Source organism: Sceloporus occidentalis, unplaced genomic scaffold (assembly GCF_023333645.1).
Source record: "Sceloporus occidentalis isolate IW3139 unplaced genomic scaffold, rSceOcc1.0.p SCAF_10, whole genome shotgun sequence".
In the NCBI taxonomy this organism is placed as follows: Eukaryota; Metazoa; Chordata; class Lepidosauria; order Squamata; family Phrynosomatidae; genus Sceloporus; species Sceloporus occidentalis.
Window position 1 is genome coordinate 36052792 of NW_028316990.1, and position 9377 is coordinate 36062168.

Sequence of the window (9377 nt, forward strand, 5' to 3'; positions counted from 1 at the left end):
TTACAAGGAGAGCTGGAAAAAGCAAGGCTGAAAATGTGCAGGAAAATCAAAGTAGTTATCTTCTTAGCCCTTGCAAACTTTCAAGTTGACACATAGGATTGATGCCGTCCACATATTCCACCATTCACTCTTGCATCTGCTTGTTCTGACTCTATCCCAAGTCTCTTTTCTTCTCTGCTCAGGCCATGAAGGTGCGAGTAGCAGGAAGGCCCATTAAAAACCATCCTTAAGAGGGCCTTTATTTTAGAACTCACTCCATTTATGTTCTTCCAAGAGGGTGTCAGAACGCACCATCTTTCTCATGCCTTCCTCCTCCTCCTTCTCCTTCCTCTTCCTCCTTCTCCTTCCTGCAGGTTGTAAATTAAAAGTCAATCTCATTAAAATCACAAGTAATCATTCCCTAGCTGGAGCGCCTAACCATTCTGCGCAGGGGGATCCCGGCTGCCTCCCAGAGCCGTAATTCAATCGGACTCTGCGGCTCTTGTTCGCAAACTGCTGGAGCTGCACTTTCTGTCCAAATTTATGGTGCCGGGAGCGTCCAAAGGCTGAGTTACGGCTTTGGGGACGGATGGAGGGGCTGCATTATTCTGCATCTAATCCCCGCATCTTGACAGGACTGGAGGGAGAAGAAGCCCTCTTGTAATGCCAGCGCAGTGTGCATTGTTCCCCCCAGCCTTTATGTCAGCAGCTAGAAAAGCCTCTCGGGATCAGGAAGCTGTCAGTACAATGTTACAAGTAAACAACCAGATTGCTGGGGCATGGGGCGATAAATAAAAGCTCTAAATAATGGGGAATCCAATGGGCTGGTACGGAAATAGGACTGGTGCCTCTAGCCAACGCCATGCGGTCAACAGTTAATAATAAGCAACCTGATTTGTTTTAAATCTTCTAAAGTAGCAGTACCAGCAAATTAACCTTCCCCCATCCCCAATGCACTAGTTTACCGAAACAGGAGTTAAAAGCAGCCAGATCTTTCATTGCTGTTTGTTCCCCTTCTGCAAACACGGCTTTTAGGAGCTGAAACAAAACTTAACACAATGATACAGTTGGTATCTTCACAGCTGTATGCATGTGTTGCTTCTTCTTGTTGCATGGCTTCAAGTTGTTTCTGGCTTGGCGCGACCCTATCATGGGGTTTTCTTGGCAAGATTTGTTCACAAGGGGGGGGGGGGTGCTTTTGCTTTCCTCCGAGTATGACTTGCCCAAGATCACCCAATGGGTTTCCATGCCTGAGTAGGGACTCGAACCCTGGTTTCCTGTCCAGTGCTCAAACCATACCTCTGGGTCATGCAGAAGCGGTAGACTCTCTCTCCTTGCTTGTGTGCCCCATTTGCTCTGGACGTGTTTGTCTGTAGCATTCCTCATTTTTCTCTCACACTTGGCCTGCCTATTTCTCTCCTAATCCATCAACCTTAAGCATCTTATCTATACCTTTTGCAAGATAAGAGAAGTCATGACCCGTCTGTTTGGGACAAATAATAGATGGGAACTGGAGCAGAGCTATCAGCTGGGATTGTAAAGTTCAATGAGTTCTGGAATGTTCCCTGAAAAACAGCATGGAGGGATTACTGAAGCTTCACTGGGACAGTCGATCAAGGTTGGTATCCAGGCTGGTGGCTCTGGGGTCAGTGGGAGGGGAATCTGCTCTGGGTTTTTGTACAGTTGGAAAGGCCCCATAAGGGTTTGAGTCCAACCCCTTGATCAGTGCAGAAACTCCTACTAGAGCTTTCCTATCAGAGAACCATCTAGCCTCTTTCCAAAGACCTCCAGAGAAAAAGAGCCCAATGGCTCCATTGCCAAACTACTCTTACTTGTCAAGATGTTTCTTCTGAGGTTCCATAGAAATCCACCTTTCTGTAACCTCAAACCCCTTGACCTTCCAGAGCAGCAGAGAACAATCCTGCCCTGTCCTCTCTGCAGCAGATATTTAAAGAATGCAATCATTTCAACCCTTATTCTTCTCTCCACCATTTCTCACAACATGCCCAATTCGCTCCACCATTTCTCACAGGGTTTGGTTTCCTGGGACTTTACCATCTTGGTCACCCACCATTGGGTACATTAAAGCTTGCTGAGACCCTTCTTAAAATGAGATGCCCGGAACTAAACACAGTACTCCAGGTGCAGCCTGACTATCACACAATATAGTGGGACTATTACGTTCCTTGACTTGGAAACTATTGTTCTATGAATGCAGGCCAAAATGTCATTTGGGAGTCAGCGTGACACAGTGGTTTCAGCGTTGGAGTATGACTCCAGAGACCAGGTTTCGATTACCAGCTGGGCCATGGAAACCCACTGGTTAACCTTGGGCAAGTCACATGCTCTCAGCCTCAGAGGAAGGCAATGGAAAAACCTCCTCTGAATAAATCTTGCCAAGAAAACCCTATGATAGGATAACCCTATGATAGGATTGCCATATGTCAGAAACAACTTGAAGGCACACAGCACACACAAAATGCCATTTCCCCCTTTTATACAAGCATCATACTGCTGGCTTGTGTTTAGTTTATGATCAATAATAAACCCAAGAACCTTTCCGCATGTACTACTGCTAAGCCATGTATCCCCATCCTATAGCTGTGCATTTGGTTTCTGGAGCCGAAGTGCATCATTTTTTGCCTTTGCTCAATGTCATTCTATTAGTTTCAGCCCAATTTTTCCTAGTTTATCAGTTCACCAGTTCATACTGAAGATTAAAACTGAGCAGATTGCCACCAGAGCTAGACAGCTGTGAGATTCCTACAACAAAACGTGGCTTGCCCAAGTCATCCCCTTGTTGCCTCTTGCCCAGGACTTCTGGACCTTGCATCCATTTGCTCTTAAGATTGTCGAGTTTGCCAGCCTCTTCTTACCTGCTCCCAGATATTTAACCCAAAGTAATTTATTCCTTCCAATTCCATCATTTCATTTTTTTCCCTCCCCTTTTCCTCTTTGGATAGCAATATATTTTTCTTTCCCTAATTAACTACTTGACAGTTTTTTCTCTGGCTGTTTTTTTTTTTAAAGGAGGCCTGATTTATTTCTGCCTTTCCGAATTCGGAGCAGTGGGACACTTAACCTGCTCTGTGCTGACTCCCAACATGGGATCACAACGAAACGGCTATCACTCATTTGGCTCACCTGTCGCCAGCTCTCCGGTTTTCAGAGTACTTGTCTCTTTCAACTACTCTGCTCATTTTCTGTTGTCGGCATTGGGAAATCAATGTTCACAATTGTCGTTTATTATCTTACATCTTTTTTTTTTTAAGTTACATCTTGGCTTTGCAAGCTTTCCAAGCTGAAATCCTAGGCCACATTCCCACTTGCATATAAATCACTTTGCAAACCAAATTGATGGATCGGTTCAGCAGCGAAGCGTGGTTCCCACCACATTTGCCCCGATTCCGATCTGCATCTGGTTCACACTTGCGCAGAATTGATTTATCCAAAAAGACGCAGAAAAATCTGTACAAATTTATTAACAAGGATACTGCCTTAAGCTTTTAAAGCAGGGGCACCTTGCAGGAGTCACTTTCCTAAGCTCTAGGTTTAATGTAGTATATAGATAGATGAGTACCAGTGTGATGTAAGTGGTTCGAATATTGGACTCCAGATGATTAGAGTTCAAATTCCCATTCAGCCATGGAAACCCACTGGGTAACATTGGGCAAGTCACACTCTCATGGTTTTAGAGGAAGGCAACAGCAAGTCTCCTTTGAATAAATCTTTGCCAGGGAAAGCCTACAGTGGGATTGCCAGAAGTCTGCGTTGACTTGATGGCACAGAAGAAGAACAACAGTAAGTATATAGATGGATACATCAACATGCAATGTCATAAGCGACTGGTCCAAAATGTACCTTTGGTCCTTGGGCCAGTGTTTTAAAATTAGAGATGCTCTTGAGAAACCTTTCCCTAAAGTCTAAGAGCATCAGAGTTACAGCAAGACTGAGCAACTGGCAGAGACTTTGCCAGGAGCTGAAGCGCCCAGCTAAAGAGAACATCTGTTTCCCCTTCAGATGTGGAGCTGCAAGTCAGCCATGCATGAATTCTATGAAACCCAGCTAATTTCCTGCTGGCCTGGGGATCTATTTATTACCCACACTAGTCTCTGCGCCTGTATAAGCAGATGAAAAGTATGTTTGTTAAACCCCGAATGGCAGGCGGTGGAGAGCGTTTGCAGGTTGGGAGCTGGCAGATTGTACAGTGGCAGCTCCATCAGGCATTACTATTGGCTATTGTTACTGATGATAGTACTGATGAGTGGCATTTTCTCATTGTAGGAATCGTGTAGCCTCTTGTGGTCCGTGGATGTGATGTTCGCCTTGCTCTGTTTTTCAAAGTTAAGGGCTCATCCTTTACAACCTGTACTGTTTAAGGGGGGGTAGCCTCCACATTACGCATAAATCATATCCCTGGCAGCCCTTGGGAAGGTTCCCTTTGGACTTCAACTCCCCAAATCCCCATGCTGTCTGGGGGATTCTGAGATGTGCAGTGCAAAAAGTAACTTTTCCAACCCATGTCCCCTGGGCAGAGTGTTTTCTATTAAAATGCTGTGCCACCAGCAAATACATGCTATGTTACCAAATTAAATTATACACATTGAGATAATGGCCCCATCTGCAAATCATGGCTAATAGACATTGGTAGTCACTTTGTTCTGGATGAAAGACTGAAAACCATGAGATACACAATAGTAAGTATCGACCCATCCCACAGCTACCAAATCTGGTCACCATAAAACAGTCTTCATCCCATATATTTGCATCATGGATCTCAGTCTCAGCTATTTAAGTGTTTGCTCTTGCTCCCTGTCTATTCCATGCAAGTTACCCCAGTAAGTCCCTTATTGAAGAACGTCAATGGGACAGCCATACATCAGGTTCAAAAACATATTCCGCCTCTCACCGGAATTAATAATTTTGAAGAGTTGTTGGCAGCGGCTTCGTGTTTGGAAAGTAAACTCACTCATTTGGCCACACACCTTTGGAATCCTAATGAAGGGGAACCAGCTTTCCTGCAAGAATTATGGAGCAGGTGAAGATTAATTGACAAAGGAGCCATGACACACATATTTGAGTATTTATATTTCATCCCTCTCGGGAGCAGAAAGAAGAATATACGAGGAAAACGAAAATTAAACCTGGCACACCTGGCACAAATTAGTAATGGAAATAGGCTGGCGTTGACCCTGAGGGCCTAGCTGAGGTCTCCACAATATTTAGCAGCCTCTGTGGCAATAATGTTAGCAGGGCGCATGATGGGAAATTACCCCGGAGCTTTGACCTGGGAAGTTATGGAGAGTACCGTTGTTCCTTGTGTCAGTGGGGCAAAACGAATACAACTTCCAAAGTACTTAGCGCACCCTGAGAATCATCGTGTAATTGTATTAATTATACCAAGCAAGGCCCAGCCAAAGCCGAGCCTTTTTAAAGCCTACAGATGTCAAAGGGAAAGCTAAAGGCAAATTCAGCAGTGTAATCCTGGGTATATCTGTTCAGATGTAAGAGCCACTTGCTTCGGTCAAGTTTAATCCCAGATAGACATACAAAAGATTGCAGCCTCCATCTCCTTCGGTAAAATCAATGGGAGTTGTAAAAGTCCTTAATTCTGCCTGGATTGTGCCCATTTTCTATTAAATATGCATCCAGCGTGCTGTTAGCAAGTAAGATGTCACACGTCTGCCTTTGTCGTAGTTGTTGTTGTGTGCCTTCAAGTGGTTTTTGATTTCTGGTGACCCTAAGGCAAACCGATCCTGTGGTTTTCTTGGTAAGATTTGCTAAGAGGAGGTTTGCCATTGCCTTCCCCTGAGGCTGAGAGCATATTACTTGTCCAAGGTTATCCAGTGAGTTTCATGGCCAAGCTGAGAATTGAATCCTAGTCATAGTCCAACAGTCAAACCACTACACCATACCCCATCACAACTCACATTTTCGGTCATTTCATAGGTTGAAATTCTCTTCCGACCTTTCAGTGACTCAAGCCCACTTTGTAAGAAATACAACTTCCCAAACACAGTTGTTGGAGAGACAGGAAATCCATGGTGATGCATCCAGCTATTTTGCTGTCGATGAATGCCCTCCTAGAACATCATCGACTGCAGCAACGTCCCAAGGACTCCTTAAAGTCTCTGCCAGTGCCTGCTGTAAGGCTTCGAAATAAAGGAAAATAGCTGGACACATCACCACTGAGCCTCCTGGCTTTCCAGCAACCCAGAAATGGCCACATTGGGGAGGGCTCTGAAGCTTACAAGAGTGTGACTTTTGACCAAGGTCACCTAATGGGTTTCCACGGCCAACCAGGGATTCGAACCCTGGTCTCCAGAGTCTTAGTCCAACACTCAAACCATTACACCAGAATGGCTCCTAGCATTACGAAACAAAAAAGCATTGGGCAGCCATTCTATATTTTCCTCCTGAACAGATTTGTCTGGTATGTTTTAAAAACACCAAAACAACCAAAGCCACAGTGGGAAAACATAGGACGATACAAACAGGAGAGCATAGCATCTGGACCTCTGTAAAATTCCATGAAGGAGTCAGAGTAATTGCCCATTAAAAGTCTTGTTTGGAAGCGTCCTTTGTTCCCAGTGATGGGCTTAGCTTTAGAATAACATGTAAAAACTGCACAAAGAATAATTTCATGCCACCAGCGACTGCTGCACACAGCCATCGGATTAATCACTAGTTGATGGATGTGCAGCAGTTTGGAAAAATACTGTGGCTGAGAGGCAAGGAAAGTTCGGTCTGGGGTGGGAGGGTTCACTCTCATTATCCATCTCTGTCTCCTCTCTCTCTCACATACACACCACCTTAAAATGCTGCAGTCATTGTGATGATGACCGTGTGTATGTGAACCAGCCCCAGGTTTTCACCTACAAAACCAGGCATAATGCAAACAGCTCAGAGCTTTGGTAATAAACCAAATATCAGATGTGAAGAGCTACTGCCAGCTGGTGGCCCAGGACTATTGTTGCATATCTGAAAAAGATAAAATAGGTTGTACAGTAGTGGTTTGCATGTTGGACTATGACTCTGGAGACCTGGGTTCAATTCCCAGCTCAGTCATTAAACCCATTGGATGACTTTGGGCAAGTCGCACTCTCTCAGCGTCAGGGAAAGGCAATGGCAAACCTCCTCTGAGCAAATCTTGCCAAGGAAAGCCCCACCAAAACCTCTTCTAACTCAAGTGTGCCCCTTCACTGAATAACATGACAACACTCCAGTGTTGCTTGGCCATATGTGTACTGGTTTTCATCTATGAAATACTGGAGTGCAGGCATCTAAAAAGAAATGGACATTAAATACAAAGATACTCTTAACCTCAGATGCTGTCGGACCCTGATATTAAGGATGTTTGACCAGAACATCAACCCAAAGATGGAAACATTCTGAGTGGGGATGATGGGAGCTGGAGTCTGCATCTGGAGGATACCTGGTTGGAGAAGACTGCTTTAAACTGCCAGGGGTTGCCATTTGGGCTCCATTTCAAGCAGCAAAATATTTTAGGATAACATAATCCGAGATGTTTTTTCCTTAGCTACAGAATTTGCAGACTCTGTGGCTTCAGGCATCAAATGATAGAGGCTCTTCTTCACAAAATTCCCTGCCACAATAAGCCAAGTTAACCTTTAAGGCCCCCCAAGACTCTTCTTCCGTTATTAAAGGCCTTGTTTCCGCTCATATTTCTTTTAACTGTCCGATGAGTTTGGGGTCTTTATCGCTTTCCATCTCCTCCTCCTCCTCCTCGGAGCGCACTGATATACAGCCACAGGCTCCCTACTTATTCAGCGCTATGTTTACCCAAAATGTTGCCGCAGTTTCATTTTCTGTTGGGGTGATTTATGTGTCTCCCCCCCCCCCTTCGAGCGCAGCTGTGAAATAACATGACATGTGGCCTGTCAGAGAGCTGGCAAATTTTGAGCCATCATTTTCTTATTATATTAATATTGATCAAAGGCCTTTTTCCTCCTGCTTTTGAAAAATGCACACTTCAAGAAAGAGAGAGAAGGGGGGAAAGAAGAAGAGGAAGAGAGCGTGATTGGTCTAGTTATAATAAGAAGACAATGATCCGAAAAGTGCTAACGTCATGGAACACAAGTTCTGTCTTTCTTTTATTCCTGTCTCTCCTCCTCCCTTTGCTTTTCTCTTTCTTTGCAGGCATAATACAACGCAGAAAGTAAAATGCGATGGCCCCCAACTCAAAAGCAGCTTTGAAAGAGAATTAAATGAATTTTCATGGAAGACAAATTCAAAAGCTGTCAAGGAACCAGGAAGATATTACTGTACTCATCTCTGCCTTCCTTCGGGAGGATAAAGGATACAGGAATGGATGGACCATTGGACCGAAGATCCATCTTCGGACGTTCTTCTGAAGGAGTTTCTTAGCTTCATATGCAATAGCGTTGTGCCTTGAATGCAGCCGCTTTGGATTCTATATTGGGAGAAAAGCAAGATGATAATAATAATAATAATAATAATAATAATAATAATAATATTAATTCTTACCCGCCTCTCCTCACAGCTCGAGGCGAGTTACAACATAGTTAAAACACAATCCCTACATAAAATACACATATTGAGCTGGAAACAAACAAGGAAGATGTTGTTAACGTCCGGATCTTGTTGGACCTTGATATTAGGGATGTTCGACCGGAACATCATCATCCATCATAGGAAGGCCTTCATGGATTGCAACCTGAGATATGGTCATTCATGTTGAAAACCTCTTTCTCTCGTCTCTGGACTGTATCACACCAGCGTGCTGTCCTCCCACACCAGTTTAAGAACGGAAACATACTGGTCCTACCTAATATAGAGAGGGATGTAGTAGCGCAGTATTCTTGTGATATAATAGTGACATCTTGTGGATGAAGCGGTTAAAGAACTGGTACCTTTCTAAAACGTTTTTTAAGTGGGGAAAATGCACTGTATAGTGCCACAAAGGCAGAGTTTAAAAGCTATTTTTGAGGCTACAATACTAAGGGCCCTCCAGCTACTAATGCGAGGAACGTTTTGGGGAGGTGTAGCTATTTTATAAATCCAGTCTCCACACAAAGGAAGCATGCCTCGAGAGTTGGAGGTTTAGGAAGGATGGAGAGGTTTCTGTGTGCAATTCTAGGAAACATGTTTCTTCTTCTATGGAGACTATTTCAGTTAAGGAGGGGGGGTTGCATAGAAAGCCATCCCATCCTGACAGGTGCGTACAACAAAATGCCTGTCTTCATTGTAAGACTGTGTAATCTGGAGTAGAAATGCTTGTCATACCTTCAGTTGGTCCCAATGCGGCAGGGACAGTCCCAAATAATCCTCCGTTGTCCCAGTTTCTCTTCCTTCCACTCAGTTTCTCCTCAGCTTACTTCAATTGCTGCAAACTGGGTTCAAAGTGCAAAAGTAAA

The 9377-nt window shown here is 44.2% G+C and overlaps 1 long non-coding RNA gene across 1 annotated transcript; it reads right to left on the reverse strand.

Annotated features, from left to right (window-relative positions):
• Positions 1–2994: 2994 nt before the first annotated feature.
• On the reverse strand, positions 2995–8452 carry LOC149306467 (uncharacterized). Its single transcript, XR_016271709.1, has 2 exons — positions 8304–8452; positions 2995–4310 (listed from the first exon to the last, which is right to left on the reverse strand). It is a non-coding gene; the product is annotated as an uncharacterized LOC149306467 (long non-coding RNA).
• Positions 8453–9377: the final 925 nt, after the last annotated feature.